The 22,916-nt window shown below is 39.1% G+C and overlaps 1 long non-coding RNA gene across 2 annotated transcripts in view; it reads left to right on the top strand.

Moving 5' to 3' along the window:
- Positions 1-578: 578 nt before the first annotated feature.
- The window catches only part of LOC126500274 (uncharacterized), a 243,430-nt gene continuing 221,092 nt past the window's right edge, over positions 579-22,916 (top strand). For both annotated transcript variants that reach the window (XR_007591289.1, XR_007591290.1), the window contains exon 1: positions 579-773. This is a non-coding gene — a long non-coding RNA (uncharacterized lncRNA). The remainder of the gene's footprint in view (positions 774-22,916) is intronic.

Raw genomic sequence — 22,916 nt, 5'->3', positions numbered from 1 at the left:
CTGAAGTTTAAGACAAGATGTCCTAGTGAGTTGAAACAAACCAGAGACATTTGAGATGAGGAAAACTCAGTAGAGAAAATACCCATAGCAGATTTGTCTTTAGGGCACTTTCTCCATTAATGATCAATGTAGGAGGGCCCACCCATCTTTCTAGGCGGTTCAGCCTGGGTAGGAGGTCCTGGACTGCATAAGAAAGCAGGCTGAGCAAGGCATGGGGATTAAGCCATAAACAGTGTTCTTCCATAGCTTCTGTTCAGTTCCCACCTTCGGGTCCTGCCTTATGTTCTTGCCCTAACTTCCCTCAGTGAGGGAGTGGGACTTGCGAGTTTTAAGGTGAAATGGACCCTTTCCTCCCCATGTTGCTTTTAGCTATGGTGTTTCATCATAGCAATAAAAACATCAACTAAGACAGAAACTAGTACCAGGTTCATGAGCACAACATTGCCATGACAGACCTGACCAGGTTTTGGAAAGTGTTGTGGAAGGACTTTGGACCTTTGTGCTGGAAAAGCCACGGAACGTTCAGAGTTTAACGAACTGTTGTGGGAATTTAGAAACTAATTTGGAGAGCAGTGCAGAGGATGCGGGCCTGGCTGTGAGGTTTCAAATAGAAGTTTGAGAATCCCTTAAAAACTCTACGGGACCATCTGATAATTTGAATTAAGGATTACTCAAGTGAACTGGGCAATGGTGGTATACACCTTTAATCCAAGCACTCATGGAAGCAGAGGCAGGCAAATCTCTGTGAGTTCGAGGTCAGCATGGTCTACAAGGTGAGTTCTAGAACAGTCAGAGATACAAAGAGAATCCCTGTCTTAAAAATAATAATAATAATAATTACTAAAGTGAAACTTTTGCTTTGCTGGGGAAATTGCTACTGATCAGTTGAGACTATAAGACTGATCATCTGTAAGATGAGATCAGATTTAAGGAACAATCTTCCATCAAGTATTTCTTCAGGGTTAGCTCTCGGAGGCTGGAGTACAGAGGTAACCAAGGTCAGACATTGTGCTAGTGGCTGAGTTTTGTGTTGTGTAAAAGACTCACAGGTGATTCTGACTTGAAGGTTCATGCAGACCAGCTAAGGCTTGGCACTGTTCCACGCCAGGAGAGGCTGTTAGTGAAGGTGCAGCTTAGGTTGCAGCAGAAGTTCCAGGACTGGAGGGGTCATGAAGAGAAGCTGAGGCCTGTGATAGTGTCAGGTTCACGAACATGTTCCAGTAGAGGCTATTTTTGAAGATGCAGCCCAGGAGAAGCAGAAACCCAGGCCTTTTGGAGTTGTTAGTAGCATGGGACACCACTGAAGAAAGCAGGAGGTGTGGAGTGGGCCAGACCTGAGCCTATGAGAGAAATTGCATTGGTGGTGGCAGAAACAGAGAAGTGAATCCGTTCAGGTCTTTTGGGCCTCAGTAGATCTAAGTGCCAGAAGTGTCAGTGAGGTCTACACTGTTGGACTTTGGTTTTGCTTTGCTTTGAACGTAACTTCGCCCTTGTTCTCTCCTCTTGAAATGAGAAACTATGTAATTTAATTTTGATTTCACATGATCTCACAGTTGAGAGGCTATGAATGTAAAAATTTGGATATTTTAAAGAAACTGAGCTTTTAAAGTGTTGGAATTTTTTTATTCTGTCTTTTTTCCCTTAGATCTTTCCTTTTTTATTTTTTTTTTAAAGAAAGCAAACTATCTTTCTTTTTAAAAAAATTAAATAACAATCCCAGTTCCCACTCCCTCCCCTCTTTCCGTTCCCTCTACCCCCACCCCCCTACCCACTCCTCAGAGAGGGTAAGGCTAATTGCTTTGGGGAAGATCTAAGACCTTCCCTACTATATCTAGGTTGAGCAAGATATCCATCAAAGATAATAGGTTCTCAAAAAGCCAGTATAAGCAGTAGGGATAAATCCTGGTGACACTGTCAGTGGCCCTGCAGTCTGTCCAAGCCATACAATGGTCACCCATATTCAGAGGGTCTAGTTTGGTCCCATGCTGGTCCCTTCCCTATTTGACTGGAGTTGGTGAGCTCCCATTAGCTCAGGTAAACTGTTTCAGTGAGTATCTCCATTATGATCTTGACCTCTTTGCTCATATTCTCACTCTTTCCACTCTTCAATTGGACTTTGGGAGCTCAGTCCAGTGCTCCGCTGAGGGTCTCTGCCTCTGTTTCCATCTGTTGCTCGATGAAGGTTCTTTGGTGACATTTAAGATATTCATCAATCTGACTACAGGCCAAGGCCAGTTTGGGCACCCACTTCCCTCTGTTGCTTAGGATCTTAGCTGGGGTCATCTTTGTGTACTCCTAGGAATTTCTCTAGTGTCAGGTTTCTTGCTAGTGCCATAATGGCTCTCTCATTCAAAGTATCTTTTTTTTTTTATTTTTTTTGCTCTCACCCCTGTCCTTCTTCCATCTTAACTATCCTGTTCCCTCGAGTTCCCATCATCCTCTCCTTCTGCGCTTCTCTTCCCCTACTATGCACCCTTCTCCCCCCACTCCCATGCTCCCAGTTTTGTCAGACGATCTTACCAGTAACACAGACACTGAGAGCAACACTAAATAAATGGGACCTTCTGAAACTGAGAAGCTTCTGTAAAGCAAAGGACACATTCAATAAGACAAAAAGGCAGCTAACTTAATGGGAAAAGATCTTCACCAACTCCACTTCAGACAGAGGACTAATCCCCAAAATATATAAAGAATTCTGTTGTAGGAAGGGGGCCATTTGTTGGTTCCCGGCCGCTTATCCCTGAAATAATCATACAGAAACTACATTAATTAAATCACTGTTTGGCCCATTAGCTCTAGCTTTTATTGGCTAACTCTTACATTTTAATTTAACCAATTTCTATTAATCTGTGGAGAACTCAAGAAATTAGACGTCAAAATTCTAAAGAATCTAGTTAAAAATGGGGTACAGAACTAAACACAGAATTTTCAACAGAAGAATCTCAAATGACCAAAAGACACTTAAGGAAGTGTTTAACATTCTTAGCCATCAGAGAAATGCAAATAAATGACTAGGAGATACCATCTTACACCAGTCAGAATTGTTAAAATCAAAAACACCAATGATAGCTTATACTGGAGAGGATCCGGAGTAAGCGGAACACTCCTCCATTGTTGGTAGGAATGCAAACTTGTAAAATCACCCTTAAAATCAGTACGGCAATTTCTCAGAAAATTGGGAAACAACCTCCCTCAGTACCCAGCAATACCACTCTTTGGCATATACCCAAAGAATGCTCAATCAAACTAGAAGAATATTTGTTCAACTATGTTCATAGCAACATTATTTGTAATAGCCAGAACCTGGAAACAACCTAGATGCTTCCTCAATCAAAGAATGGATAAAGAAAATGTGGTACATTTACACAATGAAGTACTATGCAGAAGTGTAAAAAAACAACATCTTGTAATTTGCGTGCAAATGGATGGAACTAGGAAAAAAAAAAAAACATCCTGAGTAAGGCAAACCAGACACAAAAATATGAGTGTGGTATGAACTCACTCATAAGTGGATACTAGTTGTAAACAAAGATTAATGCGCCTATAGTCTATGACCCTAGAGAAGCTAAGTAACAAGGTGAACCCTAAGAAAAACATATATAGATCCATCTATGTGTCATTTATGTCATGGACCTTGATCTCATTCAAGGTCCTTTTGCATCCTCTCTTTACCCCTTACCCCTCCCAAATAAAACAAAATTTAAGAGAATAAAAGGAAAAAATAGAAAGGGAAACATATAAAAGTCTCCTCATGGACACTGCAGTGTTAAACAGTGAGTAGTGCTGTAAGCCTTCTTGTCCGTATATCTTTACTATCAAGTATTCATTGCAAAAAGTCACTGGTCTGCTTTGAGGTCTCTGATTTCTCGTACAATATTGATGTTGAGTCCTCATTAGTACTCTACGTGGGTAACCTGTTGTTGTCCTGCCTTGTGAAGATCCTGTAGTTTTGTGCCTGTGGGTCAGCTTTCTTTACATGCTCCATCAGGTCATAAGTAGAGTGGATATTAGGGTAGGCCAAGTCATAACCTTGGGTTTGGGCCTGGGCAGCTATAGGGTTATTCCATCAGATACGAGGGAGGGGGACTTGATTGGAGGAGGGGGAGGGAAAGGGGAGGCGGCGGTTGGGAAGAGACAGAAATCTTTAATAAATAAAAAAAAAGATAAAAAAAGAAAAAAATTGTGACATATCTCTCATGTTTACAACTTCAGGCTGGCTCATCCCTACCTGCAGTAATAGGGTTGGCTTAACTGCTCTTATGACCATAGGACCAGCTCTCCCACCTGCCCTGGGAGTAGATGGGGGGCAACTCTCCCCTTTATATGTCACCTCAAGGCAGATAGAAAATGGGGACAGCTTTCCCATGCTCACAACTTTCAGTGACTTGATGACTTCTGTGCTAATAGGGTTGGCTTCCCTGGCGAGGTGCAGGGCCTGCTCTCCTGAGTGTTGTAGCTGGTGGGTGTCAGAGATGGCTTTCCCACTCTTATGACTGCAAAGTCAGCTCTCCCACATGGCCCAGGCATAGATAGGTAGTGGGAGAGGGCATCGTTTCCCTGTCTATGACACCAGAGACAGATGAGGAATGGGGGCATCTCTCTCATAATCACAACTTTGGGGCTGTCTCACCCTTTTATAGGGTTGGTTCTAGTGTGCTGCCTTGGAGAGGTGCAGGGCCTGCTCTCCCAAGTGTTGCAGCTGGAGCGGGTCAGGAACAGCTCTCCTGCTCTGCTGAACACAGGGCCAGCTCTCCTCCTTGCCTCAGGCATTGGTGGGCAGTGTGGGGTTGGAGGAAAGGTTTGAATTTTTAAAGACCGTGGAACTTTTAAAAATTGGGATGCTCTTTATGTTTTGATACTGATATTAAGATGAGATCTTGGAGATAAATAACAAAGAAAATGCTATGGTTTGACATTGATATGTTTAATGAGGGATAAAATGTCCTAGGTAGTTTTTTTTGCTAACTTGATACAGGTTAATGTTATTTGAGAAAAGGAAATTCAACTGAAAAAATGCTCACAGTTGACTCATCTGTGGGCAAACCAGTGGGGCATTTTATTGATTGACTACTGATGTGGAAGGACCCCTTATTATACATGGTAGCATGCTTGGGCAGGTGGTCCTGGGGTGTATAAGAAAACAGGCTGAGCAAGCCATGGGCATAAAGCCATAAGCAATGCTCATACATGGCTTCTGCTTCACTTTCTGTCTCCAGGTTTCTACCTTGAGTTCCTTCCCTGACTTTCCTCAGTGATAGATATGACCTGAGAGTCTTATTTATCTAGTTGAAGTTAATTCTTTCTTCCCCAAATTGCTTTAGTAATGGTGTTTTATTACAGTTATATAAACCACAACTCATACAAAATAGAGAAATCATAGACAGGACAGAGGACTAAGAGACTTCCCAACTCTTTTTTTGAACTTCTTGTCAAGGTTATTGTTTTTTATTAAATTTTATAGAGTTCTACATTTTTCTCTGCTCCTCTCTCGGCCTCTCCCCTCTCCTTTAACCCTTTTCCAAGGTCTCCATGCTCCCAATTTACTCAGGAGATCTTGTCTTTTTCTACTTTCCATGTAGACTTATGAATGAATGCATGTGATAATTGTTTAGTAATGGGTCAGGGTTGCCTCACTCAAAATGATTTCTAGCTTCCATCCATTTTCCTGCAAAATTCAAGATGTTGTTATTTTTTTCTGCTGTGTAGTACTCCATTGTATAAATTTACCACATTTTCCTTATCCATTCTTTGGTTGAGGGGAATTTAGGTTGTTTTCAGATTCTGGCTATGACAAACAATGCTGCTATGAACATAGTTGAACACATGTCCTTGTGACACGATTGAGCATCCTTTGAATATATACCCAACAGTGGTATTACTGGGTCCTGAGGAAGGTCGCTTCCTAATTTTTTTTTTTTTTTTGTGAAATTGCCACACTGACACCTGAAGGGGATGTACCAGCTTGCATTCCCACCAGCAATGCAGGAGTGTTCTCTTTACCACACAACCTCTCCTACATAAGTTGTCATCAGTGTTTTTGATCTTGGTCATTCTTACAAATAGTCAGAACAAGTCTTAAGCCAAAGCCTGATTCAGTTCAATGATTACACTGAATTATTGATGCTATCCTTTCTTTGTTTGTGTCTGTGTCATTGATTTGATATACACTGCATTATGGGGCTGCCATATTGGTGTATGTCAAACAATTTTATATAGAAGCTTTGGGGTAGGGAGGGCTGTTTTTGTAGGGCATATCTCCCTGCTTATCTTGTTACTAAAAAGGTGTTTGCACATTTATCCAATGGAAAACAGACTCTTATTTGCGCTGCCTACCTGGTCTTATGAGTTCAAAATAGTTGAGATGACATTAGCAGTGGTCATAGATTTTTTGGGACTATGTCTGGCCTGCTTGGATATGCAGAAAGAGTTCTTGTTTTCATCTTGTTGTTGTTTGTGCATCAGACTTTTACCATGGGTGGCTGAATTTAAAACTACTTAATAAAAAGATGCTGTTGATAGAGGTTTCTGTCCCACCCATTCCTATAGCAATTCAGTCCCAAGGAAACACAGGGGCCTAAATTAATTTTAAACTGGTTGGCCAATTAGCTTAGACTTTCTTATTAGCTAACTCTTACATCTTATGTTAACTCATGTGTTAGTCATGTAGCTTAGTACCTTTATCAGTGAGGCATTCTCTTCTTGCTTCCTCTGAATCTGAATCTGGTTAATGACTGCAGACTGAGCCTTTTGTTTTCCCAGAATTCTCCTTTTCTGGTCACCCTGCCTATACTTCCTGCCTGGCTACTGGCCATGCAGCATTTTATTAAACCAATACAAGTGACATATCTTTAGAGGGTATAAGACCATTGGCCCACAGAAAGTTTTAAGAAAAATAAAAAAAATGCTTTTCAATGCAGTGCACAGGATTTCTTTAATAGGATATTCTTCTGTGCTCAGTGTAAAATGTTGTACAAATTCAATAAATATTTGTTGACTGAATTAATAAATGCATAATGCTTTTGGAACACTTTCTTAATGGTATAGAATTATATATAGTTAGAATTGGTAGTTCTATTTAAATAATTCATGTGGATAGTTCCTTAAATGGTATGATAAAATGAGAGCTGTAGAAGCATGAGAATAGATTTATTATCTTTTAAACTCTCCTACCAATGAGTAAATCTCATATTGCAAATATTAACTGTGACAATGCCATACAATATCTACCTGGTATCACAACCTTCTCAGGATTCAGACAGTGAACATTTCGAATCCTAAGTAGGGACTATTTAAGGTAATGAGTTCTGAATAATATTTATTAACTATATTTTAATGATCCATCCTTTTTTTATTAAAAACATTAAAATCTTTTAGGAGTCACTTCATAAATGTGGCTTTAATTTTTTTACTATATTCATGGGCCACTGCTTTCTTAGGAAAAGAGATTAAGCGATGCAGGTTTAGAGAAACAAATTACTGTGCTAATCTCCCGGTGTTTTTCTTCTTGATATGACCACTGACGCCTAATTGGAGAGGTGCGGATCTCATTGCAGTAGGCTTTTCATTACTGCGCTACTGAATTATTTGCTAGGGATTGGAAATCTGGTGCTACAGGGAGAAAATCCAGAAACTGACCCACTCTTCCAAAGTAGTTTAGAGAGACAACAGGGTGTTACACAAAGGTAGCCATTGTAGGCATATTCTCAGAATTCCCAGGTTATAAACCATTGTTTCTCTGTGGCATGCACTGTCAAATAGCCAGGAACAACGTGGCTATCCTAGTCTAGAGTACAAATGTGTTTAGTTGAACCTTGAAGATTTCTCCCAATTAAGTGGCATTATTTGGGCAGGTCTCTGGCTTCACTTCATAAGGTGGGAATCTAGGAAAGCTAACATTCCTGTCTCTCATGGTGATAATCTGCTTATGCTGGATAGCACTGTTTTCTTAGATGCGGCAGGTACATTTCAATTAGCCATGCTTTGCTGCCGTTCCAGGTTCCTTCACACACCTCTCTACACACTGCTTACATGGTCAGCATAGATCTCTGCCCTATGTAACCTTTTGTCATAGTATTGAAGCCCTTACTGATGCCTGCTCCTGCTACAAGGATGTTTTATAACCTGTCTCAACGTTTGCTCCTACAACGTGCTAGAAAATATAATAAAGTCTCAGTGGGTTTCTAAAATATTTCTGAATCCTATCTATAACAACCTACATGCCTTTTATCTCTTCTGTTTTTAAGGAAATATGACAAGGCCTCCTAACCAGACTTTCTAGCTACAGTCTTTGTTGCTTTTCCTATATTTTAATCTCTTGGTGTATTCAATATTTCCAAGAATTTTCCACTGTCACTGTGCAACTGTCTGTAAGTCATACTGAATTCCTCACACAGCTTCTGTATGAATGTAGGGTAGTTGTTTTTTAATGTCACGGAGCCAGGCTAAGCGCTAATAGACAGTAGATATGTTACTCTTTCCAGTACTTACGACTTTCCTGCTCTTTACCATTTATAATTATACAATTTTTTAAAACAAAAAAGTGGAAATCATTTATTGAATTAAAATGGGATTCATATTACATATAATAAGCCAAATATTTCCTCATTCATGCATTTAGGAGGAATTATTTCCCATAAATACCAACATAAAAACGTGCCTGCCTCAAATTTCTGTTGCTCTATATGTTTCTTCTTACTCCACTGAGCCAATATTTTCCTCTTTCAGTTTCTCTATTAACTTTAATTAGGCTCATGAGTTTGCTGGCCAGGTGGGTTTTCCCTAAACACTCACAACTAGGCTTTCTAGGCTAGCAATAGAATTAAGTTAAGCTGCCATTTTGAGGCAGAATCAAACATTATAAGATGGAGAAGGTTCCAGGGCCACCACAACTCATTTTATACACCAAGGACTTCAGCAGACAGCACTTTAGTAAGCCAGGCTACACATGTTTTAGGGACTACTATGGATCCATTTTCAAAAGCAATATTGGTTATGATTCCACAGCTGAAAGATCTCTGAGGGAAAGTCCATTCACGTGAAAACATGCTAGATCCGTATGGTATAAGGAATACCATCCTGAGTGACCCATTCTCTGTTTTAATGTGACCTATCAGCAACAGAGAATTTTGCAATTGTATTGTCATAATAGACTAGTAAGTTTAGTCTAATTTGACACTTGGTTTTGTTTTGTGTCTTCTAGGAAGTATAAACCTGCCTACATCATGTGTATCCTTTAGGGTATTAATGTGTATCTCTTGTGTAGTTTTCTTACGAAGTCTTTAAAAAGGTACAGAACAAAGCTGAAAATCTTCCCCCTGTCCTACGGGGCATTAGATCAGCTCAGGTACTGGCTGCTGGTTTAATAAAAGGATAGGATTTCCATTGACTTCAGGCAGGCTTAATGTATTGTTCTCGGAGTGAGACAGTCAGAATGAGTCAGGAGCCAAAGAATACACTTTATAGACACAAATAATCGTAAATTCAGAATGTCACCTTTAGGCAGAGGCATTTTTATTATTGTTAGTGGAGCTGCTGAGTAGGTTTGATGTTTTATTCTCTGGAGGACTCAATGTTCCCGAGTCCTGGAGCCCTGTCTTTATCAGGCTCACAAGGAGGGAGCCCAGCCAAATTTGCTTCCTATACTTCTCTATGATTGATAGCAGATGGCATGCTTTAAAATAAACCTATCCATTAGCAGGCCTCAGTGTTTTTACTCAAGGCATTTACAACTGTCTCGAGCAGGAAACACATTCACTCCACAAGCAAGCTTCAGTCCACAACAGCTGTACAGGTGCAAATCTCTCATTAACTCTTAAACAGTGGTGAAATAAACAATGGCTCTCTCTTACCCTGTGTAGAGGTGTGTACTCCAGAGCACTTGCGGATTCCTTCTCCTCCACAACCAAGGAGTTTTATCGAGACACAGCTATATCACGCACAATTATAGTATGCTTGTCCTCAGAACGTAGGTGTCATGTGGTTGTTGTAGTTTAAAAGTTTGTGTCTTTGCACACAGATTTAGTAGTACAGTACCAGTATTACAGGACCGTATCTGAAGGCTTAAAAAAAAAGATTCAGAAAATGTCCCTGGCAGTTCTCAGGTGTCTGGTTTCCTGTGCCTAAACTTGATGTGTCCTGAGATTTAAGCTAACAGCTTAATTTTAGACAGAGCATTATGAATTCTTATCCTATTGATAGATGATGTCATTTTTATAATTATCTTTAATTCATGTTTTATCTAGGGGAAATGAGTGGCCTCTGGATTTTGGGATGTGTTCAAGGGAGGAAAGAAATCCTGTAGTTTAATCTCTTATCACTATTGACTTTATTTTAAAAGTTGTTCTAGGAAGCTACTAAAATGAGGTCCTTCAATCTTACCAAAAACCTTGAAGAAACTATTAATGTCCTGGGTTTTACAAATGAGAACACCACGGTGCTCTCTTTGTTATGATATAAAATGGTGCCTTAACCCAGGAGGTTTTAGAACTATGATACGTTGATGACTTTCTGTCTCAAAATCTTTGTTTCTTAGTTTAGAATCTAAGTTTGGGCCCACAATTGTACCTGCCTAATATCACTACTGTGATGATAGAGAAATATAGTGTTTGCACAGTGCTTGGACCTGCACCTGAGCTCAATAAGTTGATGTAGCTTTAATTTTGAGTGCTGTCACCATCACTAGTAAATCGATTAGAATGACATTAAACACCTGAGCTCAATTGGTCCTCTCTGCTCTCCCTCTCTGTCTGGGACTCTATGCTTTGAAAATGTTTTAATGTCCAAGCAAATCAATTCATTTGTTTTTATTTCACACTTTATTAATTAGATGCACACAGACTTGCCAATCAGAGGCAGTCAACAGTGTGAGGTAATACCGGTTTTCTCTTGAAATTGCTAAGACTTTGCCCCAAAGCAAAGTAATTTACACTTTACCTTCAGCAGCTTTATTATTGGTGAGTGTGTGATTCCCTTAGGCCTTCTGAATAATGAAAGTGGTTAATGGAGCCCTCATTACAACCTTCCATGGGTCCCCATGGGCCCACGTTGCCATGATAGGTGAACCTGAGCCAAAATATCTCTTCAGTGGGCATCTGGAGAGGCGAGGCAGTAAAAGACATAAAATATGCCCCGTGACTACCCTATCCCATGGTATTTTCAAAGAGGATAGTCATGTTAAATAGAAGAGTACCAATGACTTTCTTGTGAACAATATAGATGGTTCTGGGAAATACAATGGAAGGATACAAGTATGTACACAGTCCTTTCTACAACCATCTGTATGGGTCTCTAGAGTCATGTTTGGAGAAATAATTCTGTGTTCTCTCTCTCTCTTGCTTTTGTGCTCTCTCTTTCCTATCCAGTTTTGATTACTGTTACTTTTTCTTTCTGTCTTTTGTTTGTTTGTCTTTTTGACTCTGAATCTCACTATGTGGCTGGCTGGCATTTAACTCAGGGTCCTCTTGAGTAGCAGATTATGGAAGGAAGCGCCATCATATCCAGTGAGCCGAATGCTTTTTTCTGTTTTTGAGAATTCATTTAAATAAGTTTTAGAACAAATATATCCAAACACAAGGTAAAGGAAGAAAAATGGCTAGAACAACAAAGGGATATTTAAGTGAAAAAAAATCCTCTTTTAGGAATAGGATATTTTTTAATTGATATACATACAAAATATCAGATGATTTGTATTTACAATGACCTATGGTGGCCAGAAACATTTCATTTGGATTTCTGAGATGTAAATTCATGTTTGGTATGATTATAGAAGGTAATGCCATGCTGAATGGATATTCCATAGCTCTTATTGTAAGCTTCAAGGGCATATGGCTCGGAACCTGAGATTACTCAAGGGCATTCTGGTATACAGCTTTAAAGGAAGTTGATGCATTCATGGTTCCTCCACACTTCATTACTAGTTTTGGTATCACAGTAAATGGGATTAAGTTGGGTAGATTTATAAACTCTAAACAGAGAGAAAAATATCTAAGGAAGGGACACCAGGATAAGAAGTAAACGCGTATCCATATATATTCTGCAGAAAGGAATTATTTTGGTAAGAAAAAAATTCATTTTTTTTCAGACAGATATTACGAGCTTGAACAATGTAAGAAGAGGCTTACTCATTAAGATTTGGTAGACTGAATTGATTCATGCTAAGACTGCATCACCATCAAAGTAAGCTATGAATTCGTTATAGCTATTAGATATGCAGCCTCTTATTTTATTCAATTCCAGATAATCAGCCTTTGGAACATAATGGTGAAAAGAAACAGTGGTGAACTGAGCATCCTTTTACCTGCTTTCAACAGGGGAAATGATTCAGTATCTTATTCTTTTTTTGGATGAGAACTATAGGTCTTTATTCTTAATGGAAGGCAGAGTATGAAAATCAAGGCTGGAGCTAGTGGCATCTGCTTCTTTCCTGCCTCCTTCCCTGGCAGGACAGGTAGCAATAACAGATTGCAGAGTCTTTGTACTGCACCAGGGTGAGGCCTCTGCAGTCCCAGTGCAATGATCCAGGCAGCTTTCCTGTAAACTCATTTTACCCAATGAACTTGAAAGGATATTTGACTATCCCTGGTAGTTCTTGATGATCACTATCATTCAAATGTACTGGATCAATAAAGTTTCTATCACTAGGGAGATATCTAGACATGTGGTAAATGAAGAAGTAAAGAATTCCTACTTTAGTAAGTTCACTTTGTGTGCCATCTCGACACAAGCCAGAGTCATGAAAGAAGAAGGAGCCTCGGTTATGGAAAAGCCTCCATGAGTTCCAGCTGTAAAGCATTTTCTTAATTAGTGATCAGTGGGGGGTGGTATCAACCCTGGCCTGATGGTCCTGGGTTCTACAGGAAATCAGGCTGGGCAAGCCATTTGGAGCCAACTAGTAAGCAACACCCCACAGCCCCATGGCCCCCGCATAAGTTCCTGCTTCTAGGATTGTCCTGACTTTCTTCAGTGATGAACAACAATATGGAAGTGTAAGTCAAATAAACCCTTTATTCCCCAAGTTGCTTTTTGTTTCGTCTCAGCAAAAGAAGCCCCAGCTAAGACAATAAGTATCATGTAAATTCTGCTGTTTATATTGAATTTAATATCTGTATTCCTTTGATGAAAAAGTCATAGTAGGAAAATTTTGACCACTATCCCCACTTGTTCAAGTGTCATCATTATGATTTTAAAAATTCTGAATCTATTTACTTGTTATTAATCACTTGACCTCTTATACAATCACTTTAAAATAATTCATGCCTCTTCATATCTAGTCTTTTTTTCTTTCTTGATACAAAATGTGTTTCTAGGGTTCTTTTTTAGAGCCACCCATTTCTTAAAAACTTGATTTTATTCTGCTAAGAATTAGAAATTTCTAAACATAACAAACCTGCTCATTGCCTTTTCTCAATCCTGTGTCATTAGAAGCATTGGAAGTTGAAGTTCATTGCTAGTTGTAAGCTATGACTTCATCCTTTTCTATTATTGGTTCTATGTATGAAGTGGACTACCATGACTCTGCACTCCTAAATATTAAAAAGCCTTTCAAAATCAAGATACATTCAGTTTATGGAACTTTACTATTAATGGAAATATCTAACGGAACAACAGTTTCTTAAACATATATTGAATTAGGCTTCATTCATTTTTTTCTGTGTCTCTCTCTTTTCCTTTTTATTTAAAAAGAAAAGGAGCTGAAGAGACGGGCCAACATTACCAATTAGAGTAAGCTATGAATTAGATACATCTATAGATATGTAGCCTATTATTTCAAGGAATTCCAGGACCCAGGTTCATTAGTTATGACTCATAGGAAAGCCCATAATACTTTGTAACTCAAGAAATAGAGGATTTGATAGCCTCCTTATGGCCTCTGTGGTACCAGGCATATATACGTATCTATAGGCCAAAAAAGCATACACATCAAAATAAGTAATCTTTAAAAATTACCAGAGCGGGCAGAAAAAAAACTGACTAATCCAGTTCGGATTGAATTGTTGTTATTCGTTTGAAAAGTACTTTACATTTGTTTCATGATTTGTGCTTTCTGAGTCCTTTGATCAGTGAATCATTGAGAAATTGTGGCCTTGTGAACAACATTAGGAGTTATTATTTATTAGACACACGGGCATCCTTTGACTCTGTGATAACAATGACCACTGGTCCTATTTCGCTATTAGGAAGGTTTCAACATTGTAAAATGTGTGTAATTTTACTAATTTTGTTTGTGTGTTTGTAAAATTGAACCCGAATCTATTGCCTTCAACTTTTAAGAGAAAGAAGCCATAAAAGGCACTTACAGCATTAGGCCTATGCTTCTCACCTGAGTCTTCCTAAGAGAGAGAAACAATGGCATTGTCTTTTTACCAAAAGAGTCATGACATGTTACCCAATGATCTGGGTTAAATTTTGTCTTAGTTAGGATTACTATCAATGTGATGAAACACCTTGACCAAAAGCAACTTGGGGAGGAAAGGGTTTATTTTACTATACTTTCACATCACTGTTCATCATGAAAGGAAGTGAAGGAAGGCAGGGCAGGAACCCAAACAAGACAGGAACCAGGAGGCAGGAGCTGATGCAGAGATCATAGAAGGGTTCTGCTTACCCATTTGCTCCCTATGGCTTGCTCAGCCTGCTTCATGCAAACTGGACCATTCACTTAGGGGTGGCGTCACACACAATGGGCTAAGTCTTACATCAATAAGAAAAATGTACTGTAGACTATCCCACAGAAGAACATTTTCAAGGTATTTTCTCAATTGAGGTTCACTCTTCTCTAGCTTGGGTCAAGTTGATGTAAAACTAACTAGCACAAATTACAAATGTATTTGACATTTCTGTTATTCAGTTAGATTTCTTGGAGTAGTGTTGTTGTATTTTATTGTTTAAGACAATGAAACAAGCAGATTATTAAATACTGAAAATGTAAGAAGTTAGCAGTGCTAAGTTATCATCCCCAAAGGCAGTCAAAAATTGTTAATAATTAAAGTGAAACAGAATTTACTTTCCAATAAATATATTTTTTAACTTGTGAGAAATATGAGCAATATATTATTAATAATTAACACATAGTACATTAGATAATATTGTAATTGTTTATGAAATTTGTTTTATACTCCATATTTTTAGTGGAGCAGTCAAAAAAATTAATCTGCCAGGTTTGGCAATGCTGGGTATCAGTTTTTGTAAAAGTCAGGTCTAAAGGATTATGACTACAATTTCCTCATTGAGAAATATTCTTGTGATGATTCCCAGAAAGATTTTTTTTAAAAACCCACCTTAATAATAAACAAAATATCAGTATAAGTTTTTATGGAACTTTAATTCTCAAAGAATCCCAGAATGCTTATAAACTCTTATTCAAACCATACCCAAAGCCTGCTGATGCACGGTTGCACACTGGAGCCGAAATGTCAGTTGGAGAACTCATTTCTGCCCAAAAGGGTGCGGTCTGCATGACCTAATGGACTCCTCTGGCTCTGAGTTTTGCTCTGCTGTGTAGGTGGAATTCCTGGGCTTTGGTGTTGTGCAAGGCAAGGCTGTATTGTGGTAGAAGGTGGGAAGTGCGGCAGAGCAGAGCGGTGGGGAGAGAGGCGTGGGAAATGGAAGGAGAGCGTTCCGGTCTCCAGGTGGTGGTGATTACAACATAGTTAGCAGTGGTCAGAGCTCTTTGCCCTTGGGGTACATTAACTTTCCCAGGTGCTGTTTGAAAAGAAGTGCCTCAGATTGCCAAAGGAAAAATTCTCTTACGGAATATTTTTATTTGTGCTGGAGGAAAATAGTAACAGATGAGACTGCTTCTCACAGAGAATCACAAGTGGGACGGGCCTGAGATATTTCCCGGTAAAAATGCATCTTACCTTTAAGAAAAACATAGATCACGGAAGACCTGTGCTTAGAGCATTGCCACAGGGCAACCTCCGAACTGTCTGGTTTTCCGGGATGCGGTGATTCACCAAGAGCATCTTCTGTGCCTTCTGTAATTGTGCTGGCAGAGAGGGACTACAATTCAAAAGGGCTTCTTTTTCTGATGTTGCCGCCTTTCCTAGGAACACGTTGTCAAAATATCCAGGCTTTCATTTCTTTTACGGACATTTAGTGTCAGTTATGTGCCAGGGATTAAGCAGAGGGTCTGAATATGTAGGAGGATATCATAGTGCAGTGAGAAAACACATATGTGCCATGTTCTAATGCATTTAGTGCTAAGGCATTTAGCCTAAGAAGTAGAAACTGGTTTCTCCTATGTGTATGAGAAAAGAGAGGGAGGGAAAAAGAGAGAGAATGAGGGAGAGAGTGAGAGACAGAGACAGAGAGAGATAGACAGAGAGACAGAGAGACAGAGAGATAGAGGAAGTTGCTGAAGTTAAAGCAGGGCTTGTGAGAGAGCTTGTCTACAACACTTTAAATTGCCAGCTAAACAAACCATATAGTATTATTTCAAAAATGAAGTAAATAAGATAAGCTTGGTCCCATACATGAATAAATGGGTCACCCAAATTATTCATAGTGTTCACAAAAGATGTATTTTAAGGAAAACAGGTTTTCAAGCAGACCAGGTTCTATCCATAGACACATATATACATTGTACACACACCCACACCCACAAATATATATACATATGTATGTACTCATATATTTGTTTAGAGGGGAAACTGGGCTCCTTTTCCTGAAGAGTGATGTATCAGTCACTGGTTACTACTTTTATAAGCAGGTCATTGCCTGGAATAAAGTCAAAGAAATTAGATGTAGCCTTAGCCTTTTCTAATTTCGTTGTTTCTGTTGCCTCAAATGACATCTTTCTTTTTTAAAATAGTTGTGTTATTAAAAATAGCCTTGACTGGGCTTCGAAGAGAGCCCAACTATTAAAGTGCTAGCGATGTAAACATAATGGTCTTACTTTGGTCTCTAAAACACATGTTAAAAAAAATCCAGATGAGCTGTCACATACTTGTAATTTCATTACTGTAGAAGAAGAGACAGACACTTGCTGGGGCTTGTTAGCTAGGTATCCTGGACTACCCAGGGAGTCCCAGGCCAAAGAGAGATCCTTTCTCAGAAAGAAAGAAAGAAAGAAAGAAAGAAAGAAAGAAAGAAAGAAAGAAAGAAAGAAAGAAAGAAAGAAAAAAGAGAAGTGGGATGGAGCTTGAGAAACACAACCCAAGGTTGACATCTGGCTTCCACACCCACACCCATGTGCATAAATACACTTTGCACACATACACAAAACATTCTCTTTCCCTTGATACAAAAGGAGAACAAACTTGAACACTGCTGGTGTCCACTCTTGGGCATGCATCAAGGAAATACTCTCACACTAATGCATCATTAATCATTTTCCCCATCCAACTATTGAAGCCCTAGACCTTCAACTTTCCCATGGCTGCTCAAGAGGCTTTCTGCAAACTATATTTGGAAGATTTGTGCACTTGCCTTGAAAAGTTATTCAAGGGGGATAGAAAGATAACCCAGTAGTTAGGAGAACCTGGCTTCTCTTTCAGAAACCCATGGTCCTTTTCCAAACACTCAGATGACTACATGACAGACCACAGTTTGAGGTGATTTGATGTTCTCTCTGGCCTCCCCAGACACCAGGCATGTATGTGGTGAGCAGACAAAACACTCATACACATAACATAAAAATTTTAAAATTTCAAAACTTCTTACCTACTAAACACACATACATACAGAGAATAAGAGTGAGGGAGGGAGGGAAAAAGAGGGAGGGAAGGGGGAACAGATATATGGGACAGACAGATGAGATAACACAGAGACAGACAGACAGACATAGACTTATGACAGTAGAATGTTAAGACAAGCTAGGAGTCAGCAGAGGAATTGGATTCTTAGTGTTGTTGGGGTAGGCTGCTTGTTAGTTCCCGACTTCTCAGACTAGAAATAATTCCACAAAACTGTATCAATTAAACACTGCTTGACCAATGACTCTAGTGTAGTCCTAGAAAGCTCTTACATCTTAAATTAACCCATTCGTATTATTTTATATTTTACCATGAGGTTTGTGGCCTACCAGCAAGGTTCCAGCTTTCTCCTCTGGCAGCTACATAGCTTCTTGCTGACTCTGCCTTCTTTCTCCCAGCATTCCATTTAGTTTTTCCACCTAGATTTACTCTGCCATCTTACAGGCCAAAGCAGTTTCTCTACTCATTAACCCATAAAAGCAGCACATATACAGAAAGACTTCCCACATCACAGTGTTGTTAAATATTGAGCAAAGAGGTGTACTTCTTTGTCACAGGAGTTATCTTTGAAAATAATGGACAATAGTAGTTTGAAAAATGCACCTGTACTTTTAAAATTATGTCTGACTTCTTGCAGCTGAGTCACTGAATGCTACAGTATTTGCTGTTGACACTCAGTTTCTACTCATTTGTAACTGTATCAGTATGTATTATGTGGCTCATAATATTTGTTCAAGCCCTAATGTTTATTAGGTATAGTAATTTTCTTTCATTCCTTCCAGAAAATATGTAGTGCCTATAATTATTTTGCCAAAATTATAGATGAGGAAACTATCACAGAGAGGTTAGATAGTCTTTAGAGTACATGGTTATTAAATAGCTTCATTTATATCTATATGTTTTATGTTATTTCAAGATGTGCCTATGACTTCTGACATATTTTTCTCACATCATAGACTCTTTAGCTTTATATGTGCATATGCACACACACATACATGTATTGTTGAGTTGTATGTATGTTTTCAGAATCACATATGTTGCAGATAATTGTTCTTTAAAATGCTTTCTTGATTGATGCCTTAAAATATTTTGTTGATTTGTGATTAGACTAATTATTTAATAAGCATAATAGAAGTCAATGCAAAATCTATATGCTCCTTGCCTGATGGGTATACATACCTAATGGTTATGGTTATAATGTATCAGACATAAAATATGTCTAATGAAATCTACATTTTTCATTGCTGGGCTAAAATTTACATCAGTTAAAACTCACTTTATGGAACTTTTCATAGTGAACTTAGGCATTATATTTGTTGAGCAACATGAATGTTACTTTATTTCTTCATAAACAGTCAAAAAGAAGCTCAGAAAAGCCACCCCAAAACATCCTTAGAAACAATATGTTGTACTCTATTCAGGAAAAATAGAGTAAGAAATAAAATGAGATGATATTATCATTGGCTATCCTTTAAACATATTAAAAACTCTCAGAAGAGATAATGTACTGGAGAGCCTCATGCTGTGTTGTGCAGGGCATGTGGGATGACCTCATGTTTTTTTCATCTTTGATTCTTGTGATACTGCGGATCTGAGGATCTGAGATGGATACAGTAATTGCTTATAGCATAATGGTTCTCTCTCTTTCTTTCTCTCTCTCTCTCTCTCTCTCTCTCTCTCTCTCTCTCTCTCATATGTGTGTGTGTGTGTATACGTGTAGTTCACTATTTCCCTCTACCATTTACCCTCCTTCTACCCTCTCCCCTCTCCTTTCTCAATTTTTTCTCCCTTCTTCTCTTCTTCCCTTCCCTGGAGTTCAGCACAGAATATGTTAAAATAAACAAAAACTGTGAGAAACTAAGAGAAGTCAGTGACTGGTCCACTTTTCAGAGCAGAACGTGAAAAGTATGATTTGATTATAAAAGCTGGAAAGCAGTGGACCCAGCCATTTGTACTACAGGCAGTAGTTCAAGGGGGGTAGGGAAACATAGCAAAAGCCAGTGTAACCCCGGGCTTTGATACAACTGGCCTTTCAGCCCCCACTTGAGATTTGCACATCCCCAAGGGAAGCTGTGGTTTGGAATAAGATCCTGCATTTAATTTCACTCAAAGAACTTATTGGACTTGGCACCAAAAGAAAGAATTTGCAGTATATTTTTGTCATGATTAGTGGTCCCCTTGCCACAACATTTGATTATTTTGGAAAGGGAAAAGTTAAATCCTTGTAAAGTTGTGATTTACAATTTGCGAGCATCCAGGTAGGGAGTGCAACTTCTGCCAGCTCGATCATGGGATCCACATTTCACTCTAGCTCATTGATATGAGAAAACAAAGCCCTTCTGGAAGGGAAAGAGAAGCTGGAGTGATACCCTGCATTGTCCTGGGAGATTTTTCTTTTTCCATGTCACCTCTTCCTGACCTGATGATTTTGTCTCCCCTGGAAGTCATAGAAAGAAACTGGCACCAGGCTGCATTCGACGGTATTTTTAATCACGCGATTTGTTTGCCCTCAAAGTTATGCAAATCTTGGCAAAGGAGTTGAAAGAACTTTCTAATTTTATACCTGAAAATAATGTTCACTGAACTTTTTTATTCCCTCAAGCTTTATAATTAAGATTGAAGATCGTGTGGGTATTTTAGTACTGACAAATATTTCCAAATAGCCAGGAGGGGATTGAATGACCAACTGGGTAGGACAGTGGCTATTTTCTGGATACCTGCAGCGCTCTCCCCTACACTCTCCTGCATTATCCTTGACATTAAGAGCATTGTTTGCAGAAGTCACATTCCTTTGTGTGCTCAGCTTTCTGAAACGATGTTGCATATTACTGGAGGATGGATGTAAATTCCAGGGTGTGGAAAGAGGCAGACAAGGTACCTTCTGTCCTCCTAAAACACAGAAAGAACTGTGCAGCTCCTGGGTCAATTATTAAGTGCACTTTAAGAATACATTCCACATCTTCTACTGTTTTTGGAGGATGTGTTTCTAGGTGGACTAGTGCTTGTGAAATCGCTGGTACTGAAGTTCTCATTCTGCTAAGTATGAGAGAGCAAACTGCTGAAGCATATAGCAGTGAGAGGTGCTGCCCGCAGGGGAAATGCCTTTTTTTTCCCCTCTCATTCTGGACTTAGGCAGAAGATAAAGATAAATATAAATATAAGGATTCCGTTCATATTTGGGTTGTTTTATGCTTGTACAGCTGAGCGTCATGGTCACTGCATGGGGGAGTGGGGACACAGAGTCTGAGTTCCGATTCATTTGTGGCTTTATAAAAACTGTTTATCGTGTCTAAGCCTCGGATTTCCCATCTGTACCACGAAATAAATCAAACAGATCCCCTGCATTTGGCTGTGAAGAGCTAGAAAGAGTTAATATAAATATTTCATGATGAGCCCGTAATGACTGGTACTTAATATAAATCCTAAGTGTTAGCTGCTGAGGCTGTTTGGTATTGACCACATTAGCAGATTACTTCTTGATTACCTGCCGTGGAGGTTGAACTTAATTTCTCTTCAGAGGTGAAATAAGAACTTTTGTTCTTCCCATTCTCCCTGACTCAAATAACTGTAAATTAGTGGCAATTCTTGAGTTGCCTCCACTTTCCCGGAGCTACTGAAGAACTTGAATTAAAAGTTAAATAATTTTATATTAATGCAGTGTCTTCAAAATCACAAAAATAAACTCCAAGTTTCTTTTACATTCTCATGCTTTTAGGAACCTAGACATCTATTCTTTTGCTCCATTTCTCTGCTCCCTGGCCCTTTATCTTCTCCTCCCCTCCCTCTTTGGTTCCTTGCCCCTCCACCCCCTTGCCTTACCCCTTCTTTAATTCTCCTCTTTCCTTTTTTAAGATTATCTTTCTTGAGGATGGTTTATTCCAAGCAGTCTGTGGCCATAAGACAGCACACATTCCTTGCTCCATAGAAGATCCCATGGCTGGCAATCACAGATAACAAATGCATAAATGCTTTGATGTAAGGTAGGCCACCGATGATGTCTATATTTTACCTCAGGTGTGTGTAAGAAACTCTCAGTCACAAGTTACTGTTGTGTTCTCTTCCCTGGATATCCCTCCCCCCACTGGCCCCAACCTGCTTTTACAAAAGAACAATATTGCAATCTCCTCGTCTGAAACGATGCCACTTTCAAGCTTACTAAGGACATACTTATCTTTCTCAGAAGAATTCCAAACTCACCCTGTTATTACATTACAACAACTCACTCAGATCCAACTGATGATCTTTGTAATGTGTATATGCACTCTTGTGTGGTACCGATGTGAAATTTTCACGAGCTCCTGATTGAAAGCTGACTGCTATGGTATCTTCAGTGTTCCCTGTCATATATAGGTGATGGAAGAAGAAAGAGTTAAATTCACTGAAATAGCCACATTTAAAGGGGAAAAAAGAGAACAGCTCACAGTGGTCAAGGACCCTCAGCATAACCTGTATTTCTTGAACTAGAATGACACAGCTTCTCTTTTGACTGGAAGGGGAGGGTACTCTCACATCTCTTTACTGACAACCACGTCTGGGATACAAGGTAACATTCCTCCTTCTGTAATAGAGTAGCTTTAGCAGCTTCTGTGGTTCTCAGGTTACTTTGGGGACTGACTTAGAGACTGACCTTTAACATCAGCAAACCCCACAGTGTTTTTCAAATTAAGTCTGTTTTCTACCACATACGAGTAGCATTAGTATATTCCCAAGGAGAGAGCTGAGACTCATATCTGACACAGGTAGCAATGGTCTAGCCTTCCCTCCAACAAGGCATCCCAGTCTTTTCACCATTCCTGTGGCCACTTCCTTTTCAGTTAGCACTTGAGTAACTCAGAGCCTTTCTGTTCCTTAAAGCATACCTCTATCAAAGGTACTGTCGAACAATCTGTAATACATTGGTTTTACTTTGGCATAAATAAACGTCATTAGTAGTTGGGCTTTTATAATTCTATTGATGAATTTAGTAAAAGTATTTCTCACTTAGCAGGCTGGAGTAGACTTCCCCCTTCTTCCCTAATCTATGTCTAGTGAAAACACTACTCACGCTGTTTGAAAACAATGTTGAACTTAGAAAAATGATGTGACAAAGATTGTGACCAGTGCTAACTGAACCACAAAACATGATGTAGAACATTAAAAATCATTTCTTTGGTCTCATTAGAGCCTCATTGGATCAGACAGATCCTCTGGATAGGATCCTGCAAGTGGTGTTTTTAATAGCCA

This window comes from Alexandromys fortis, unplaced genomic scaffold (assembly GCF_014885135.2).
Source record: "Alexandromys fortis isolate MF-2015 unplaced genomic scaffold, M_Fortis_MF-2015_v1.1 scaffold_33, whole genome shotgun sequence".
NCBI classification, from domain to species: Eukaryota; Metazoa; Chordata; class Mammalia; order Rodentia; family Cricetidae; genus Alexandromys; species Alexandromys fortis.
The sequence above is the reverse complement of the archived record's forward strand: the minus strand, read 5'-3'. Positions and strand labels throughout refer to the sequence as shown.